General features: G+C 36.9%; 1 protein-coding gene and 1 pseudogene across 3 annotated transcripts in view; one reads left to right on the top strand and one right to left on the bottom strand.

Moving 5' to 3' along the window:
* HS2ST1 (heparan sulfate 2-O-sulfotransferase 1) overlaps nucleotides 1-22,030 on the top strand; it is a 172,280-nt gene that overhangs the window by 55,067 nt on the left and 95,183 nt on the right. The window lies entirely within an intron of this gene.
* Nucleotides 404-1,034, bottom strand: LOC114208353 (protein FAM107B pseudogene; annotated as a pseudogene).

The raw sequence follows: 22,030 nt of genomic DNA, 5'->3' as shown, positions 1-22,030 counted from the left end.
ACAGCTATGTTCAACATTAACGCTCTTGGGTGTCAGTATAACAGGTGAAAGTAAAATGAAACAAGAAAATTCTAGATTCTCAAAAAGGATTTTATAAATACTGGATGTAAGAGGTCAAACATTGTCCTGTGTGATCTAAATTATCTAATAGATAACTAAAGGAAGAAACAAAACATTTTCTTTAGCTTTTAGAAGAAAAAAGGTTCTGTGCCCCATTAAACTTGGACTGGAAGAAAAACCAAGTAGTGCAACTCTCTAGAATTTATTCCAGTGTCGTCTTTCTTTTTTTGCTGTTGTGGGTTTTTTTTTTTTTTTTAAGTCTTTGAACACAGGTTCATTTATCCCAACTTAAGTGCTGTTCAACGTCCTTCCTTTGGCAAATAGGAATTGCAGCTGTCACAGATCATTTATCCACCCATATTGTAGGAAAACCAAAACCAAATCCTTTTTAAAGTAACAGTTCTCTGCTGGCTGGGGTTCTCTCCAGGGGCTTTGGCCCTGAGATTAAGCGTTGGTTGAGGAGTCGCCTGCCCGCAGCTTCCCCACGTGGTGGGCTGGGCGTGCGGTCTCTGTCGCCAGGGCCTACAACTCCTGCACTTGGGCCACTTCTTGGCCTGTTCTCCTGAGATTGCCTTTAACCTTCACAAACTCTGGGGCATTTTCTTGTTCTTCTTGCAATTTCTGTTTCTCAAGTTCAAGCTGCTCCAGCTTCTGCTGCCGCTTTAATAGTTTTGTTTCCAAATCAGATTTCTTTTGTGCTTCTTCTTCTTTCTGCTTTATTACTTGATCTCGTTTTCTCTTTTCCAACACTTTTTGCAATTCTGGCTTGTTCTGAGGGGCAAGACCCCTTTTTTGATTCATGAGAAGTTCTCTGTGAAGATCCTGATGGTTGTGGGAAGATTTGACAGGATTGACTAGTTTCTGAGGCCTAATTCAGGATTGTCATCTTCTATGTAGTCTGGCTCAGCCGTGATGTTTCTTGGGATGAGATACGAGTCCTTAAGGTCAGTATCCTCAGATGGGGCGTCTCGGCGCGCTCACAAAGGCGCTCGGCTCCCTCCCTGGCGTTCGCTCCGGGCTGCTGGGGTGGCGCCCAGCGGCCCGGCTGCTCAGGGCAGCCCAAGGTGGTGCAGGCAGCGGCTCTGACAGCAGCGGCGGCCCGTCCAGCGCAGGGCGGCTCTTTCCAAGGTATTCATTATGTTTGTAATGCATTAATGAGCTTGGCTTTATTGCTTCAAAAACTGAAAAAGCCTCCCAGATTTTCAGAATAGCCCTAATTTCATACAATTAAGGATTATTTTGTCTGTTGCATTTGGTAAATAGTGTTTTACTTCTAAAGTTATTAAAAGTGATTAAGTATGTGATCTAAGGTTTGTATCATGTAGTGAGTTTTTAAAATAACTTTTTGTATAAATATTTATATATATAAATCCACAAAGTAAAAACCCTTTCCTGGCCCGTGTTTGTTACAGTTACCTTGGCTACGTACTTTGTCAACTAGTTCCACTAGGTTGGTATCTTACTGCTAAACAATGGTTCCAGCCTGAGTACCCTATTACCCAGCCAGTCTTTTGATTCTCTTGCCTATGGTAGGTATGATAAAGGGGAATTAAGGTGGCAGATGAAATTAAGGTTGGTATCAGCTGACTTTAAAGATTGTCCTGGATTGTCCAGATGTACCCAGTGTAAACACAAGGATGCTTAAATGTGGAAGAGAGAAGGAGTGTCAATGTCAGAATGATGCCATCTGAGAAAGATTTGACCGGGGTTGCTGGCTGTGAAGATGAAAGGGGGATGAGCCAGGGAATGAGGGTTCTAGAAAGTGGAAAAGGCAAGGAAACAGATTCTCCCCTAGAGGCCCGTTGACCCCTTGAGTTTTGCCTAGTGAGATCCATTTGGGACTTAGCTCCAGAATTTTAAGATAATAAATTTGTGTTGTTTTGAGCCACTAAATTTATGGTATTTTTTTATGGCATCCATAGAAAGAATACACTACCTAACTCCCATGACCTTTGCTTTTTGTTAGTCACTCTAGGCCTAGACGATGCTCCCTAATCGGCCCCGGGGGGGGGGGGGGGGGGGGCTTTTCCCCCTGAAGACTTCGGAGCTGCAGTCCCTAGGCTCTCCTTCTTTATCAGGGTTGGGTTTGACAGGATACTTAGTCACAGATAAAGAATGTGGTGTAGCTATGTTTTTCTTTTAAAAGGTTTTGTAACCTGGGTGATTGTTGGGAGGGCTAGAGGGACAGGTTGAGCTTCCGGGAAGGGCTCTCAAAACTACTGCAAAAATAAAGTAAGTTGCTACTCCCTCTGTTTTGCTCTGGAAGCCACTGAATCTGGGCGCCACTACCACAGCTGCTTGCTCCAGGTCATTTTGCCTGGCCGTGACCTAAATCTTACTGTGATCCACAGTGCCATAAACTATCTGCCCCTACCATTACCTTTCTGACCGAATCTCCTGTTCCTTTATCCCCATTCACTTTGGTTTAGGAGCATTGTCTTCTTGCTGTTTCTAGACTATATCGTGCTTTTGCTACAGGGCATTTGCATTTGCTTTCACTCTTCTTTCCACCTGGCACCCTTGTCTCTGATATTGGCGTGATTGATTTCCTCACCTTTAGCTTTTCCCTTAAATAACACTATTGACCTTCCCTACCTATCCTGCTTAAAATTATAGTTCTAACCCATCTCAGTCTCTTAGCTTTATTTTTCTCCTTACTGTTTATCACCTTTTAATATGGTATGTAATCTACTCATTTGGTTCTTTAAAAAATTATGTTTCATTCCACTAGAGTAATTATTTTTCTTTGTTGATAAATCTCTTGTACCTGTAACAGTGCCAAAATATTATGGGTTCTTAATAAATATTTCTTGAAGAAGTAAATACACATTTCTGAAAGTGCTTTTGGTTTTTCATTATATATTTTTCAATCTCTTGAGATTTTTTGATTCTAAATAAGACTTTAATTGAATGTGGCTTTATCATTTAATCTGCAGATTAAGTGATTATTGTGAAATTTAAATACCTTACCAGAGTGTTCTGGTAATTCAGAGGAATTACTTTTAATTTCATTCCACTGCTCTATTTACTGCCGTGTGCATGTGTCATGCACATCTAAATCTTTAACAGCCTGGGATCACTTCTCAGTCTTTCCTCACAGCTCTTCACTAGTATTATATAAATTCTAGTGTTCATCTGTGGTAGAACTAAGAAACTTTTTACTAACATGATTTATCCAAAAATAATATGGTAGAGCATTTGAACATAAATTTCAAAAGGCATCTTTATTTTTTGATTGTGCAGAGAGATCACTATTATTAGATACATATATTTTTTAAGAAATGTTTGCTTGCCCTGGAGGAAAAAATAGACAATACCGATACTCATTTCCAATTGGACATATGAAGTAAACTCACTGTTCATTCAAAGAGTGGTTATCCGAATTATAGATGTTTTTTAACAGAACCTCTCATTTCTATTACCTGTCTTTATATGTTCTTTAAGATTTTAGAGGTTAGCAGTGAATGATAGTAAAGGTTGAATCAGTCTCACCACTTCTTAGCAACTGAAGAAAAGTCTTTGATTGCTAAGTTAGAAGGTAACAATCGGAATTAGAGGGTTTTGTTTATCTGTATTTTAATTTTTCAATTATACCCTATTATGGATAACTGAGTAGGTTGCAAGAAATCCGTATTATGCTTTCTCTTTAGCTATGTATTAAAATTCTCTCAATTCTTTGCCCTTTATATGTTCTCTAGTAGGAGGAACACTGCTTTTTGCTATTTGTTTTGGTAAGTGTTGCTTGCCCGGTAAGTGATCTTGATCTGTATAAACCAGAGGAATTAATGATAAGGAGCAGGTTTATTTCAGATTTCCCTAAACCATCCACATGGGTCAAATAATTAAGCATTCAACATGAAAAGCTATTTATTTTCAAAACTAGTCAGAAGAGGAAAGAGCACCAACTATTCTTCCCTTGTTTCTATCAGTTTTCAAGGTTAGAAAATATCCACCTCAAGATTATTACTGTTAATAGATGTGACTGATGGTGGATACATTGTCAAGAAAGCTTGCACCATGATTTGACTGTATCAAGGCCCCTGTAAGGGATTGTGGTGGATCTCAGGCATTACTCATACAATAAATGTTCAAAATTAATAGACCTACTTCACATTACTTGCAGTCCATACTCTGACCATGCTCTCCTTACTTTATTTTCCCAGATATCCTCAAACAGAATTCTGAGAAATTCCATAGTACAGCTGTTATTATTTTTTAAGAACACATGTTGTTTATACTTAACTTCTAAGTGTACCTGTTGGCATCTATATATATTCTTTCCTTTTCTCTTCTGAGACCATAAAGGTCATTCTTACTCCCTGGAATATTTTCATGCTACTCAGAATACTCTTCTACTTAAGTCTTAAGATTGTGCTTAAGAGTAATTGCACATCTCTGCTGCATAGTAACAACCCTTTTGCTCAACGTATAAGTTGAAGTTACCCTTAGCCAAGCACACACACCTTCTTCCTTTATATTTATAGCATTATTCCTCCCCGTTTGCTAATTTCCACCATTTCCGTTTTTGTTTTTTGAGTCTGTGGCCACTGGGTTGCCATCCTCCTGTCTCCCTTTACAATTCAAGTTTCCAGGATGAGAGACTCCCTTCTCCAGCTGATCTAAATAAGAGTTGCTGGTCTCTCTCACTTCTGCTTCATTTGCAGTGGGGATGAAGGTCTGGGTGAAGATCAGAGGCTGGCTGTTTGTCCTTCTGAGGTCACATCAAGAAGATGGAAATAAGATTAAAAAAAATAGTCTCCTAAATCTTCTAATGATGTGATTAGAAGGAAGGTGATGAGGATGGTGGCAGGGTTGGTAAGAGACATCACTGTTACTGTTGTTGAGGACTTTTTCCTGCCTTACTCCTGTGGGAAGAGGAAACTGCAGGTCACAATATGACATTGCAAAACACAAATGCCAGCGAAAGAGATTTCAACAAGTGTTTAGACTTCGCTCTCCTCTCTGTATTGTATTTCCTCTCTAGTATCTCTGTTGCTATCTCTGTTGCCTACATCTCCGGGGTGTTCATTTCCTCTAGTAGGAGCCTCCCTCTCCTTTTTTTTTTTCTTTTAAGCACTCCTGAAGCCTTCTTTTCAAGAAATACAGTTCATTTTGCTACTCCTTTGATTTTTTTTTTCCCATCTCTTTTTGCTTTTATCTCTGAATGTGTTTTCCCCTCCTATCTCTTCATCCTGGTCTACCTAGATACGCATTATTCTTTATTTTTTATTTTGTTCTTTAAGTCAGTTAATAGATGGATCCCAATTCTCTTGGGGTGAGGTATTCAGAAGGACATGAGCCCATTGTCTTAAAGACACTTGCAGTTTAATTTATATTACAAATATATTTTACCTTTTGTTTACACTAAGAAATGTAAGGAAATAGTAGAATATAACATAACCTCTATTTTCCACATTTTTCAAGATTTTGGCTCTTAGTATATAGTGTGCCTACCTTTGCCATTGAAGCTGTATTTATGCCTGTCAGATAAAAAAAAAAGCTCTGTATATGCATGTCAGGTAAAAACCATGGGGATAGTTTTTTTTTAATTGGGTGAACAGCTTATTTTGAAAAGAGCTTGTATGTGGAATAAAACATGCTTATGGGTAAATCCCAGTAATGCCACTTCCTCTGACAAGAAACGTGTCCAAGGCTCTATTTTCTCATTTGCCAAATGGAAATGATAAGACCTGTCTCAGGGAGCTGTTTTATGGATTAAATGAGAAAATCTTTGAAAATGTCCAGCATAATTTGGCCCTGTGATACCCATATTAATGTATTGTAGGCTAGGAAAAATAATTTTCCCTCTATCCATGGCAGTTCTCAGTTGAGGCCCCTGTAAGAAAAGATGGATTAACAAGAGAAAAACAAGTTTATTCACATGTATGCCTCATGTATATGTAAGAGATACCCAGGGAAAAAGAAGTTAATTCCCTGAAGTGGTTTAGACTTAGTTACCATCTTAATAGGGGAAAGGGCATGGAGGCATTTTAGGGGAGAGTAAAGGGTTTTTAGGAAAGGTAAGTGGGTCCTTACAGAATAGATGTGAAGTATGATAACTTGTGACAAAGTTTGTCAGGGTGTGGTGTTGGCTTCTAGTCTCCTCCCCTGTGATAGGAGTCAGTGCTCTGGTTGATGCAGCTGTGGAAGGGATTTGTGACAGTGCAGTTCCTTTTAGAGGATCTGTCTTTAGGCAGATAAAGCTTCTCCCTGCATTTGCTGTTTCTCAAGTTCTTACAGCTCAAAGTAATCAGTAACCAAGGCATATATTAGGGTGGCATGTCCTGAGGTTCTAGTCTTATTTTGTGGTGGCATATTCTGCTAACCTTCAGTATCAAGAAGGTAAAGTACATCCAAAACACTTTAAGAAGGAAGATTTTAGTAATCAGAATTATTAAATATTCTTTGAGTCTCAAGGAGATTAGATTTCAGTTACCTGGAGAACTATTCCTTTTGAGTAACTAATACTCTGAAAGTTGGAGTTTTGTAATACTTTAATTTTCTTTTTTTTTTTTTAAAGATTTTATTTATTTGAGAGAGAATGAGAGATAGCACGAGAGGGAAGACGGTCAGAGGGAGAAGCAGACTCCCCGTCGAGCAGGGAGCCCGATGTGGGACTCGATCCCGGGACTCCAGGATCATGACCTGAGCCAAAGGCAGTCGCTTAACCAACTGAGCCACCCAGGCGCCCTGTAATACTTTAATTTTCTGTTTCTTTATATGTACTGGCTTTCATTTCAAAAGCTTTTGAATCCTCTGTGGTAAAAAGTCCTGTTGATAATTTGTGCAACCATACTTAGAAATCCAAAACCTCATAAGGGCATTATGGGGAGGTGGTGCCCCTAAATCTACACGTGCTTTTCTGGTACTTAGATCAAAATTGTTTTCTCTTTACAAAAATACAGCAGTATTTTTTTGTCTCCTGTGTTCATGTCTGCAAGCACATGCTATTTTGAAGTTTTGTTATCTTGGGGCGCCTGGGTGGCTCAGTTGGTTAAGCGGCTGCCTTTGGCTCAGGTCATAATCTTGGGGTCCTGGGATCGAGCCCCTTGTCAGGCTCCCTGCTTGGCGGGGAGTCTGCTTCTCCTTCTCCCTTTGCCTTTCCCCCTGATTGTGCTCTCTCTCCCCCTCCTTCTCAACTAAATAAAGTCTATAATAAAATTTTGTTGTCATTATTTCTAGATAATTTAAAAGCTGATTACATACTATACAACTATATTGATACTGTTTATAAATGTAATGTTTTAAGAAGTATGTCAAAGAGGGACCTTAGTCCCATTTCTGTATGAATTATATATAAATTATCATTGCACATTTACATTAATTAACATTTGTCAAATTACACCGAGAGGGAAAACTTAATATAATCATTTCATAATCATATAATCTATTCAGTATGATTGCACTCTCTCGATGAGATTTGATAAACTGATGTTTGTATAGATACAAACTAATGTTCCACAGAATATGCAGTTTAATACATTTTGCTTTTTTTTTCTAAGATTTTATTTATTCATTTGAGACACAGAGATAGAGCACAAGCAGGGGGAGAGGCAGAGGAAGAGGGAGAAGCAGGCTCCCCGCTGAGCCAGGAGCCCGATGTGGGGCTCGATCCCAGGACCTTGGAATCATGACCTGAGCCGAAGGCAGACACTTAACCATCTGAGCCACCCAGGCGCCCCTACATTTTGCTTTTCAGTGCTCTTCAGTGAGTGTATTTATGTGGTGTGTAGAGAAGTTGGATGGGGTACTTGTTTTCTCTTAATTATGGACAGCAAAATTATTTTGTTACAGCTTACTAGGTCTCATAGTGAAAACAGCTCCAACTTGACTGTTGGCTAATTCTAAAATACAAAAATATTTGTGGTAACAGCTGTAATGTGAGGTTGAAATTAAAAAAAAAATTTTTTTTTAAAGATTTTATTTATTTGACACAGAGAGAGCACAAGCAGGGGGAGTGGCAGGCAGAGGGAAAAGGAGAAGCAGGCCCCCCCCGGAGCAGGGAGCCCGATGCAGGGTTCCATCCCAGGACCCTGGGATTATGACCTGAGCCAAAGGAAATTGCTTAACCAACTGAGCCACCCAGGCGCTCCTGAGATTGAAATTTTTAACACAAAGATGCCCTCCCTGCTGTAGAAGATTCAGTTTCTTTTAAAAAAATTGGTAATAGTGGTGGTTTCAGAAGGAGTGTGAGAATGTCCTGGAATCTTTGGGAGATGTGAGACTTTGTAGGGGGATTGCAGTGGTTGAACCTAATGCTGGATAAGTGAAGCTAATGCTTTAGGCTCTTTTATTCCAAAATGGAAGCTGTATTGTTTCTTGCAGAATTAGTAGACTAAAAATGCATGCTTTATTGTCTAACACTCTAATTTACAGTATCTTGCCCATGGACCTTCAGTGAAGTTTTCTGGGGTTCTGTTAACTGAATAAAGGTACTTTAGAATAGGAATGTGAATATTACAAATTTCTAGTTGTTCTTTTCCGTTGACAAAACTTTTTTTGTAGCATTAATTATACTAACTCAGAATAGACAATAAGGTTGGTTACTGTTTGTTTAAAATATTTTTAACATAAAAGGTACTAAATATGTTAAATATTAAAAATTCTCAGGGGCACTTGGGTGGCTGAATTTGTTAAACATCCCACTGCTGATTTCGGCTCAGGTGGCTCAGGTGGCTCAGGTCATACATGCGTTGTGCTCAGTGGGGAGTCTGCTTGGGATTTTCTTTCCCTCTCGCTCTGCCCCCTCCCCCGCTCCCCATTCACACATGCTTGCATTCTCTCTCTCTCTCTCTCTCAAATAAATCTTTAAAAAAAATTAGGAAGTTTCAACTTAGGAAGTTTTTCTCCCTTACTTAACTCTCATTGTTATGCTTTGAGATGAAAGAGTCCAAACCTGTATGGTTATTTAACTGTTGGATTTCTTGTTTTTCAATTGGGAAATTAAAGGAAACATTTACAGTTCATTTTGTAATTGACCTCTTTGTTTTCAGAAGTATGTATTTAAGTGTAAAAATTTAAATCTGTTGCATACCATTTACCCTAAGCATTCACATCTCTGTGTAAAACTAGCTACTGGTAATGCATGTATGATTACCTTAGTATTTAAGAGTTCTGATGAGTATTAATCTGTTTACCAGGATATGATCCACAGTCATTTTCACAGTCTCATACTTGAAAGCTCTTAAAAACACCAACATTATATTTTTCTTCTTTTTTTTATTAGCAGTTCCTTGGCAACATAGAGATGTGATGAAGAGTTAGAAAGAAGGGATTAGATTTGGTCACTTGGGACTGGGCTGTTAGAAACTGGAGTTTTATCTAAAGAGAGAAATGAAATGAAAGATGTTCTCTACCCTGTTCACCCCCCCCCCCCCCGGTCTCCCTTGGCCTTACTACTTTATTTGGAAATTTCAAATTTGTAACCCAGTTTATTGTTTTAGTATATTCCTTTAATATGTATTGGACAACTATACCATGTCAGTAACTGTGCTAGGTAAATTCTGGGGATATTTGCTATACAGGATATATGGTAGACTTCCTGTTTCACTGGAGCTTATGTTGTATTCAGGGATAGCAAAAAAATAAACAAAATAATTTCATAAACCAATAAATGCTATGAAGGAAACAATAGAGGATAGAGTGATAGTGATTGGGGGAGCTATTTAAATTCAGTGCTCATGGAAGGCCTCTCTGAAAGGGTGATAATTAAGATGATGAGAGAGTACCAGTGGGTCTGGTTTCTTAAAATGGTAAGCTAAATTATTCAGATCAGCTTTTTCACTGAGAGTAAATATACTGGATAAAATATATTTTTAAATGCTTTAAAAATACTGAAGCTCTGAAAAAAAATAGCCACTTTTTACATAACAGCCTGTAACCAGATAGGAATATTTGAATGCTGAGCAGAATAGAGAATTAAATGGAAAGATATTTTTAAAAGAAATAACTGGTAAATATGGCCACCAACTGCCTTTCATACATATTTGTGTTGCAGATACATGTAGCCCAGCTTGGCTGGAGGTGGTCTAATCTGGTAGTGTCTCACAAAAGCGAATGTAAACTTCTATAGATGAATCACATTATCTTACAATGAACTCTTAACAATACACTTTTGAGTGGGTAGTCAAAGATCAAAAGGCGATTGAACTAATCAGAACCAGCAGGAATAAACAGAATCAAAACTGCATATACTTCAGATACTGAAATTATTAGATGCAGATTTAAAATAACTACTGGGGCACCTGGGTGGCCCAGTTGGTTGAGCGTTTGACTTGTGATTTCAGCTCAGGATGTGATCTCATGGGTCATGGGCTCCGTGGGGTATCTGCATGAAGAGTCTGTCCCTCCGCCCCTCCCCCTCTTTCTCTCTTATAAATAAATAAATCTTTAAAAAAAATAACTGTGCTTACAAATTGAGACGCACATGAAAATATCTGTAAGGAAACCATAAAAAGCAACATAGATTTGAAAAGAAACCAGACTTAGAAATGAAAAACACAGTAAGTAGGTGAGCCCTCCGGTTCAGGCTGTGTTGGTTAGTTTATATCTGATGAAGGCTCCTACTGAAAGCAATTTTAACAGTTGGGCCATGTGTGTAAAACAACTAGTTGAAGGCCTTGGAGAACAACCAGTGTAAGCTTAACTTGAGGGAATATGTTTCTTCAGAAAAGGAAAGCTTGTGAATGATCTCCATATTTATTCTGGTTTTTCCCTTGAGGAAATTTTCCATTTCTCAATGCCCGACAGAGCTCAGACAGAAAGCATTTTTACTGGGTGAAGGGTCCAAAGAAATGGAACTGAGTCCAAATCCCTGAGACAAGAAAGCTGTAGGGAAATGAATATTCTGCATATAATATCTGCATGTAAACTCTTCCTCAAGTGTGGCAGTTTAATAACTACCAGGCCCAGAGCAGGACTTCGAAAACCCATCAGACAATACTGACTTTGAGGATAAAGAGTTGAGGAGAAATTTCAGCAACGCTGGGGATAGAGATTAGGGTCAAGTCCATCAGAACTAGTAAGTGGCACACTTAAGCCATTATCTAAAAAATATCCACCTGCAGGGATATATTCACCTTTGTATAGTCACTTTGTTTTTAAGAGCTAAAGATGAAAGAGAATCTCTTTAAAGAAATATAATAGGCCAGACACTGTGATCTTTTGTCTTATAAAATAGAGTTAGGCTATGTCCCAAATGTAAATATTGCTTGAGTTTTTACAGGTTAAAATATGAAATTAATACGTCTTTGGGTCATAACTGCACATTATCTGAAAAAGCAGTATATGATTCTTACTAACTTTTCATTTGCTGTACCTGATTGTTAAAGGAGGTAAGTACTTAGAGGTCATGGATATCCTTGTGTTGGTTTATATGTAATTCTTTAAGTCATTTTTTAATTTGCTTTTATTTTGCTAAAAGTGTTCAATTTGTCTTTGCTCTCATATACAGCTGACTTTTAGGTGGTTACGGAAATTTGTTGTAAGCGGTAAAATGTCCTCAGCATTGACCAGCACACTTAATGCATGACCAAATGCATTCAGCATCCACAGGAACATACAGCACTGAGGAGCATGTTTTTTTTACAGGCCAGTGAATTTTCTGTAGAGCTATTGCTGAGAATTATTTTTAAAGTACCTTCTCAAATATGCTTGTCTAAGTCAGTAAGTCTAGTGCACTAGAAAGTTTTCGAGCAATACATAAAGAAAAGCACTAAACAAATTGTTCTCTCAAGTGACATAATGTCTCTATTTACTTAATGTTCACAGTAGTTATACTACAAAAGTACAAAAGTCATTCCTGTTTTCTCCTTAATGGGAATTATTAATTTGTTGGTTTTTTTTTTTTAAGATTGATTTTTTTAGGTCTTGAGGAGGTCTTCAGTTTTCTTGTTTCTTTTCCTATACATGTGTGCATGCACATACACACAACACAGCTTTTTAAAAAGTGTTCTTTTGATCACAATGTATGTTTGTTGTTGCCATGTGTCAAGCATCTTCAATTGAACTTTTCAGTAAAATTCACAGATGTGTGAGATATTGTTACTTCTTTCCCAAAATCTAATCTTATGGCCCATTTTTAGAAATTCATCTAAAACCTTGCTACTCAAACTTTGGTCCTTGGAATGAAATTTTATGGCCATCACCAGGGAGCTTATTAGAAACACAGAATCTTGGGTCACATTCCAGATTTATTGAATCATAATCTGCATTTTATTATCTTTATTTAAAGATTTTATTTATTTGACAGCATGGGGAGGCAGTGCGGGGAGGAGCAGAGGGGCAGGAAGAAGTAAGTTCCCTGCTGAGGAGGGAGCCCGATGATGCTGATGCAGGGCTTGATCCCAGGACTCTTGAGATCCTGGGACTGAGCCACCCAGGTGTCCCAATCTGCATTTTAATATACTCCAGTGATTTTTATACACATTAAAGTTTGAGGAGCACTGATCTAACAGCCTGTTTCCTAGCGTTTGTATTAAATCTATCTAACCCTTAAAGGGAAAGGGCCCTGTACTTTAAAAAATATTCAAAGCACAAAGATCAGCATTATTTATTTATTTATTTATTTTTAAAGATTTTTATTTTTATTTATTTGAGAGAATGAGAGACAGAGAGTATGAGGGGGAGGAGGGTCAGAGGGAGAAGCAGACTCCCTGCTGAGCAGGGAGCCTGATGTGGGACTCTATCCCAGGACTCCAGGATCATGACCTGAGCTGAAGGCAGCCACCTAACCAACTGAGCCACCCAGTTGCCCAAGATCAACATTTTTTAAAAGCTTTCAAGGAATATCTCAGCGGCTGATGTAATCTGTACTTTTTTTTTTTTTTAAGATTTTATTTATTCATGAGAGACAGAGAGAGAGGCAGAGGGAGAAGCAGGCTTCCCGCTGAGCAGGGAGCCTGATGCGGGGCTCTGTCCCAGGACTCTGGGATCATGACCTGAGCCGAAGGCAGACGCCCAGCCATCTGAGCCACCCAGGCGTCCTGTAATCTGTACTTTTAAGAAAATAATATTTATTTTGTTCCTAGTGGTTTTACTTTGCTTTTTGTTATATCCCCTTCCTTTCTTCTTGCTAATTTAATTCAGTCACATCTTTAGTTCTCAGGTCTTTGCTGTAGAATTTTTAAACCACTATCAGCCTTAAGTTCTCCATCTTGGTCTTATCTTACATTTCTGACATTCATCGTGACCCAGATAGAATATATTACCATCCTTTTCAAACAGTGCTTTCATTCCTAACTTCTTTTTATTATATATCTGTTTTAGGCTCAGTAAAGCCTCCAATTCCCCGAGTCTTCACAACTTTTCTTGTATACAGATATTTCCCCTTTCTGCTTTATTTCTGTAACCCCCTTTCATCCCTTCTAGAAGATACAGAATTGGAATTCATGTCTTCAATATAACTTCCTATTTTCACATTATTTCTACTTCTATAAATAAAGTTTCTGACAGAAAATGGTCTTTGAAATGCATCTTTTTAAATTAAAAAATTACTGTAAATCATTAAGTTGAAAATGGTATGCCAGCAAGTACACTTTGCCAGTTGGATGATTATGAACATTGATTTTTAAGTTTGTTTTACAGTTAATGAGGTTTCCATGTTATGCAGTAACCAACCCTTACCAAATTTGACTTGTCCAAAAACTAAATGAAAATCTCCAACAATAGAATGGTTCTTTTTTTTTTTAATATTTTATTTATTTATTTTGACAGAGACAGAGAGGGAACACAAGCAGGGGGAGTGGGAGAGGGAGAAGCAGGCTTCCCGCTGAGCGGGAGCCCGATGCGGGGCTCAATCCCAGGACCTGGGATCATGACCTGAGCCGAAGGCAGACACTTAATGACTGAGCCACCCAGGCACCCCTAGAATGGCTCTTATAAAGCAAATACATCAATGCAGCCCTTAGTTACTTAAAAAGAGGAATTAACATTTACATTTGATTGCTTAGTATAAAATGGACAGGTAGTTATTTCTTAAGGGTAAATTAAATTATACAAATGTAAACTAATACTAAAACAATTTTAGAATGGAAGAACATTAACGATCATAGCCCTCTTATTTTATAGTAAAGGAAATAGCAGTTAAATGTTTATTTTTATTTCACGCCAAATAAGTATGCAGGGCACATCTCTCAGCTTTTGATTTTTAGTCTAAAGTCCAGAAGCTTGAAGGTGTAAGATTTCCAAATTATGTGTACTTCTAATTTGGAATAAAAGGTAGCACTTGAATTAAATGAAAACATTTGGCATCAGACTGTGCATGCTAGTAGTTTTAAACACAAAAACTTCATGTTCTAAAAAATGATCTGAAGAGTAGGATGTGCTTTGGTAGTTTGTGGTTAATGGATTGTTGGGGACATCTACAATTATGTGTTTAAAAGCCTGTAAGATTTTGCCAAGTTTCACTCTTTGCATTTTTTTCCCAACTGCCTTTTTCTTTATAAGGCGTGGCAAGCATTTTATAGCTTTTATATGCTTCGGCTATATAGCACAGTGGGAATGTATTCAATTTTACACTTAGGAAAATAACTCCCTTGTTTTCTGGGTTATAACTACTGAAACAGTTTTAACAGTTTTACTCTCAGTTTTTATTGAAGAGTAGCTAAATACTCCTACTATTTTAAAGATATTTAAGATACCAGTCACTCAGAATCACAATTAATGTCTGCAGTGTATTGGTTTCCAGAGTTTATTACCTTTTTGTTGTTTTGATGAGGTGAGTCAGTCTTCATTGGTGAGTGCTTTGGTGGGGGGATTGAGGTTTCCCAGGTGAGCCTGGGACTCTGTGAAGAGTAAAAAGCCTCATCCCCAGTTGGGGAGGGGTTTTCTGCAGTTGACATGAGTACAGATGTGAAACCGGCCTGAGTCACAGTAACTTCTGCTCACTGATAGTTACCCAGACATACAGTCCCCTCCCCTAAGCATGGGGAGGGCTGAGTAGTGAGGGTTACCCAGTGAGCAGCCACCCAGCAGCCTAGTCTCAAGTATAATGGAAAATTTTTGTGTTTATTGAAATGGGCATATCCCTGATAATCTTACTATATTAGTTTGGAGAATTGGAAAAATAGATGAATAGCTAGAGCAAAAATATTCTTTAAAACTATTTTCCTAAAATGCTAAAATGTTTGGTTAGAATGGTCAGGAGAAGAGAGGCACTGTGGGTTTACTGTACAGGCTATTTCTCATAATCTGTTGTTTATCTTTTTGAACCAAGTTCCTGTCTCCAAAATATATCCATACAAGTTTCTGGGTTAAATTTTGTTAGTATCAAGAAATTCAGATCTTTATTGCTGTTTGAAAAGTAAAGTCTGTTTTAGTGGTTGTTTTATTAGAAATCTTCCTTGCCCCATCCTTTTCTTTATGGGCTATCTGCAAGGAGGATATTTGAGATCTAAATTTAATGGAGCTTTAAATATTTACTTTTAAGTGATACTTAAAGATTCAAAACAGTTATGCTCTGAAATTAAATGAAAGAGCCTTTTAGAACTTTAGAGTTTAGAATAAAGAACTTTATAATTTTAAAAAGACTGAGAAGTTTTTATTGTAATCAGTTCCTGTTGTATTTTTTTAGTAACACTTGCTTCTAAATCTTTGGTAGGTGACAACTTTACATGTAGCTACTATTTAGAGTTAAAATGGTAAGCCTGTGTATCTTGCTTATTTCAGTGTAGTTGTTAGATTATTATTATATAAAATTCTTCTTTTACATACTTTTTCAAGAAAATACCAATTTTCTTTTTTCCACTGAATGCTTTGTATGGTCCACTTTTTGGTTACCAACAATATTGAAAATCCTTGTTTTACCCCTGATTGGATGTTTTGGGGATTGGAGGCATTTTGGGAATCATTGATCAGTCTAGTCTATAGACTAGGGCAATAGCTCCTCAAACTTTTCAGCAGTGGAACTCTTTAAAAATCTTTCATAGAAGCTTAACATGTATAAATGTAAGACGCATTAGTGTATTGTTCTTTTGAAGCAGTTGGTGCAGAGGTGGGGTTTGAACTCCATGTACTGTGTGAGCTAGGGAGTCCTGGGGGTCCCAGGATCCCAGTCCAGACTAAGAATAGGTCTTTAATAAATGATGGGTCAGATGAAGAAGGATCTTTCAAAAGAGAAAGCAAAGCGTGTTGTCTTAAAAGTTTGAGTAATGGTTGGTTGGTTATGGTTGATTTCCTTGAAGTAGGTCATAGGATTAAATGAACAACTGTTTAAGATGCTTTACATCTGTTTTGTGTTAGATATGAAATTAGTTGAGCCTAAGGTTCAGGAGAAAAAAGAATAATGTTTACACAGTCTTGGGGTTGGGTAGGAAATTATCATAGTATTCATACTAGATGGGATTTTATATACAGTTAACCAAAGTTAAAAAATAAACTTTGAATGCATAGTGTTCACAAACAAAAAAAGGCTGTTGAGGTGTTTTTTTTTTCCCCCCTCTTTTCATGAAATGGCATCATAGAGTTAAATGTTTACATTACCATTGACCCATTTAATCACATGTGCTTCGGGGTGCATATTCTAGGTTTGTGTTACAACAAAAAAGAGTCAATTTTTAAAATTTTGTGCTTGTCTTGAATTTTGGTTGATGCTGTTACCTTTATAGGACTGTCAGATATGTGATAGTGTGGATTTTAGTCAGCAGCTTAGTGTATTTTGTGTTTTTTAGCAGTAGGATTGCCACTGTAGTTTCCAAATATGTTTTATTATTTATTGATTGATTCAAAAAATATTGAATGCCAGCCATACATCTCAAACATTTAACTTCAGGATCTCAATTGTTACTATATGTTATTTACTAAGAAGATGCTTCTCTATCAGAGGAGTGCATCATATAGCAAATATTGTTTATAAGCTTTTATGAAAGAAATATTTACTTCTGTATTGAGTCACTGTCATCTGAAGAATAGCCAAATAAAAATTTATGCACCAATTTGATGTGTTCCCTGAACTCATTGATACATAGTTTGATATGAGAATATAAAAGAAAAATATCCTATCTAGCAATATTGGCAGTGGATTCATGGGGAACACTAAACTGCTAAAGAGCCCATGTATTTCAAAGAATATTAAGCATGGAATAAGAGTTAGAAGCTATATAGTTCACTCAATCAATATAGAAATCTCCATATTATTTTATTTAGGCCAGCGTTAAGTCATCTACTTAAAATTTCTAGAAACAGTAACGTTAGTAAAGGATGATCAGTTTCATTGTTAAGTAGCTGTCATTACTGGAAAATTCCTTATTAGTTAAAGTAAAGGTGCCTCTTATTTCCCATTCTGTCATATCAGTTTTGACTTCTGGAGTTAACAAAAAAAAATTTAACAATTTAAGTCTAATCTTATCTAGAGTTCCACATGATGGCAGTTGACCTGTTTAAAGATATTTATCATGTTCCTCCAGTAAATTTTTAAAAAATACCTAGTGTATATCTTTTGCTATAACATTTAAATTCAGAAGGATCATTTATCATGTATAAATTCCCTTTTGCCCGTTTATAGGCAGAGTCTCTTCTATGTATTTTGGATTTGTCATTTTTCTTGAGCTTTTCATGTTTTATGCCTTGATAGTTTGAGAACTTTTGCATGGGAAGGGGGGGGTACCTGATCCCGTAATTTTTCTAAATGTTCCAGTCAATCCCATTAACTTTTTAGGCGAATGAAATATTTTAATCTAGTTTCATGTATTTAAAAAATTGACTCAAGAATCACTGTATTTAATGATAATGAATAGTAATGTATATTCTTTAAAAAGCTAACTACAGGGGCGCCTGGGTGGCTCAGTTGGTTGAGCGACTGCCTTCGGCTCAGGTCATGATCCCGGAGTCCTGGGATCGAGTCCTGCATCGGGCTCCCGGCTCGGCGGGGAGCCTGCCTCTCCCTCTGACCTTCTCCCCTCTCATGCTCTTTCTCTCTCTCTCTCTCAAATAAATAAATAAAAAAATCTTAAAAAAAAAAGAAAGCTAACTACAGTGAAAGCCAAAATTTATATTAGAAGTTCTGTGTTTAGATGTCAGTGATTTACACCAGTTGAAAGAATAGTTAACACTTACACATGATCTCCTTGTAAGCAATCTTGGTTTCAATAATTAAAGGTTAAATGAATGTGTATTTAGTTAGCCTCCATTAATGGAAAAACTAGGGAGAAAAAATTTTAGGAAGATGCAGAGTAGCTATAAAGAGAAGAATCTTAAAATTATAGTAACAGTTAATTAAGCAGAGGCATTAATGGCAAAATTCAGTACATTTGCCTTTAATGTTTTTTCAGCCCATTCAATCATGGATTGTACAACAGGAATGGGATAAATATTTTTAAAACTCTTCCATTACAAATCATTACTTGTTGGATAGGAGTATTTAGATTGCTTTTGTGGTGTGTTTAAGAGATTCTCTTTTATGAGAAGAACTGAGATGTTTCTAAAATGAAATTAGTGAAAGACATCACATGCCAATCTTTGTTCTCCTCTAATCGCATCACCAAAACTTAGTGTATTTGGAAGAATTCTCTTCTAGTGAAATAATCTTTTAGTCCAATCTTTTAGAATGGGTATACTTGCAGAAAAGAGTGCAGTTTTGGGTATACTTGCAGAAAAGAATTAGCAGTTTTGCAAGCAGTGGAAGATTACATTACCTTTGCCTCTACTTTCATGTAAAGAAAATATTGCCAGAGCCATATTATTTTTGTATAAAAGTAGGGGTTTTCATAATATTTTAAATACCAGATAGAACAGGAAAGATTCTTTTCTAATTTGTTATGAAAACAAAATTTTAGACGAATTATTTTTATGAAATTCTTAAAACATGCTGGCAAGTTTTGTAATAGGCTGTTTAGCATCCCAGTGAGAGTTGAGAAGTACTTACTGTTTTCCTTATGATGTTTTCCATTACCTTAAAAATGTACCACTAATGTCTAGGGACAGTAGTGAATTAATGAAAAATTTTAGCATTGACATAACACACTCAGCTTATTTTTTTGTTGTCAAAATATCCAGGAGAAGACATTTAGTAATGCTGTGAGCCATAGGAGTTGCTGAGCTAGTTCGCTCTTAACAGCACTACCGAAATATGCAGGGAATCCTTAAATAAAGGGTATCAAAGTGAATAATGCACACAGAGCACTTAGCAGTTAACAGGGGCTGGTTTGCATATATAAGCAATACTTGCCTACTGATTGATGAGGCCTATTACCATGAGATTGTATTTATTAAAGGTAACAATTCAGTAATTCTGTGCACAAATGATTAATAGCCAAATGATTATAGATTTTAATTAAAGTGGTCAAGGTGAAAATTGTGATTGGAATAGATTGAATCATTTTATTCTGTTGACTCATTCTACTTGAAATTATTGAAGTTTAAAATTGCTACTTAAAAGGTAACTCATGCTATGAGTATTCTAAGTTTGAATGATTTTAGTTAATTTTTTCTAACGTTAACATGATTAATCTGAAATGAATCTTCAAATATTTGCTAACATAAAATGACTTAATCCCTTTTATTAGCAATAATTTTTGTTCACTAGCAGCTCCTGAGTTTGCGTTAAAGACATCATTATTAACATGCTGTTGTATAATTTTTCTAGTCCTTTCATTATGTGATTAATAGTATTTTTTTAAAGATTTTTATTTTTTAACATAATCTCTGTACCTGATGTGGGGCTCAAACTCACAACCTCCGACTCCCAAGAGCCAGTTGCCTACTCCACTGACTGAGCCAGCCAGGTGCCCTGATTTTATTTTTTTTTAAAGTAATCTCTACACCCGGGGCCCCTGGGTGGCGCAGTCGTTAAGCGTCTGCCTTCGGCTCAGGTCATGATCCCAGGGTCCTGGGATCGAGTCCCACATCAGGCTCCCTGCTCCGCGGGAAGCCTGCTTCTCCCTCTCCCACTCCCCCTGCTTGTGTTCCTGCTCTCGCTGTCTCTGTCTCTGTCAAATAAATAAATAAAATCTTAAAAAAAAAAAAAATCTCTACACCCAACATTGGGTTCTCACAACCCTGAGATCAAGAGTTGCATCCTCTCCTGACTGAACCAGCCAGGCGCCCCTGTGGTTACTAGTATTTTTTTAACTTGAAACTTTTTTTGCCCCTTCTGTTATGTAGATTGATTGAAAGAACAATCTTATAAAAGGGAAAGCATTTAAAAATGGTTGCTTTTCAGCTAGGTGGTTAAGGATATCCATTGTGTAGGAAGAAAGTTAAATTCTTTTCTAATTATACCATAGATTGTTGGTTAACAAATTCTGTATGGATTGTACCTGAATATCATCTTTCTCTTCTTCAGGCCTGTGGCCACACCAAAAGCTGATGGATCTCATCCATATAGGAACTCCAGTTCATCAGAGTTTATGAGACTGTTTGCTATGGCTTAAAAAAAAAGTTTTATTCTCAAATACACTTTCGTACATACACCCTCACATACATACATCATATAAAATCCTAACAGATACACATATATGTACATGCATATTTCTGTCTTTTTTGGTTTTGTGGTCCTTGGCTTCCTAGCACACTGAATAAAAAGAACTACCAAATACTAAATTTGTAGATCATGCCAAGATTCCCACAATGATTGGCACAGGCCTCTGGGTATCAGAGAACACAGGAGGATGTGAACTGAAGCACTGTGGGATAGTTACACTGGTACTCATGCACTGCAAGTTGGTTAAAATGTGGTAGAGAAACCACCTCTTCTGTTTAACTTTTCATCTGTTATTCTCCATTCAGAGTTTTGTTTTTTTTTTCCACTTCAAAATGTGTGGCACTCTTCTGACATCTCCAGTGTTACAGCTGATACAGTGTTTTTTTAATTCTGAGCTTACTCCACGATACGTGGCTTCTCAGTATTTTTTTAAGTAGTGTGTTACTATCTCTATCACTTAAACACAGTGGCTAGAAATCTCCTTTAAATGCTGTACTTAGGATTTTTTGTGCACTTCTGTGCATCCAGTTTTAAAACTGGCAATCATCTCAATTGTTATCTTTATTTTCAGTATAATAAAATGGTACAAACCATTCTGTCTTCTAACCTTATTAGCAGAATTAATCTAAAAGTAAAAGTACTTCTTTAAATCGTAGCCTGTAATGGCTAAAAGAGGTATTCATATTTCTGAATTGTGGAGAAAAGAAAATACTGTATCAGAAAATTACTTAAATCAAGCATTCTTGATCACTGCTTTAGGTCTAGGCTTCCTGACAAGTGGTTTCAATCAAATAACTCCTGTCTCAGAGTCAACTTATATAAAATCTTCCTTAAATAGTCAACATATATGGGGGGACTAAATAATTATAAGACAAGTTCAACAAGTCTTACGTGGAAATCTGTCTCATTTTTCTTTCCACAACTCATGTTCTCAGAGCAAAATAATATATGACATGTTGAAGGAAGTATATACCATTAGTTAATGGCTCACTTTTGACATTTGATAATTACATTATACCCAGCACTCAAGCAAAAATGAAGACTGATTGCCTGTGCTGTGTTTTGACAAAGCATTTATATACTGTGGTATTTTGAAATATAATTGCTGAGCAAAAATGACATGTGAATGCCTTATTCAGTAGCATTTATTCCACTATCAGGTATCTGAAAGCTTCAACACATTTCTCCAGTGAACTTTCTAAACTCAACAGTATGTAACCTTTTGGCCCAGCACATGAATTAACGTTTTGACAAGCCTTTTAAAATTGCGAGTAGGTGAATTTATTACGAAACAATGCAGAGTAGAATTAAAAAGACTGAATTGATGTAATGCCTGTTTATATTTGGCTAGCTATATCTTAAGAAGGTTAGGTAAACCCAATTATATTTAAAATCCCTCACACTAATGTTAAATAGCTAATTCTGTAGCTACCCAAACGCAAAATTGAGGAGTTTGAGATCAGAAAATTCCTAGACTGACTGTTAATGTCTAGCTGGCTCCTACCACCTCTGTTGTGGCCAATGTGCATTGTGTTTTTTTTACCTTTCCCCATC

This window comes from Eumetopias jubatus, unplaced genomic scaffold (genome assembly GCF_037043125.1).
Source record: "Eumetopias jubatus isolate StellerSeaLion01/CBP00866 unplaced genomic scaffold, mEumJub1_p1.0 scaffold_4, whole genome shotgun sequence".
NCBI lineage: Eukaryota > Metazoa > Chordata > Mammalia > Carnivora > Otariidae > Eumetopias > Eumetopias jubatus.
The sequence above is the reverse complement of the archived record's forward strand: the minus strand, read 5'-3'. Positions and strand labels throughout refer to the sequence as shown.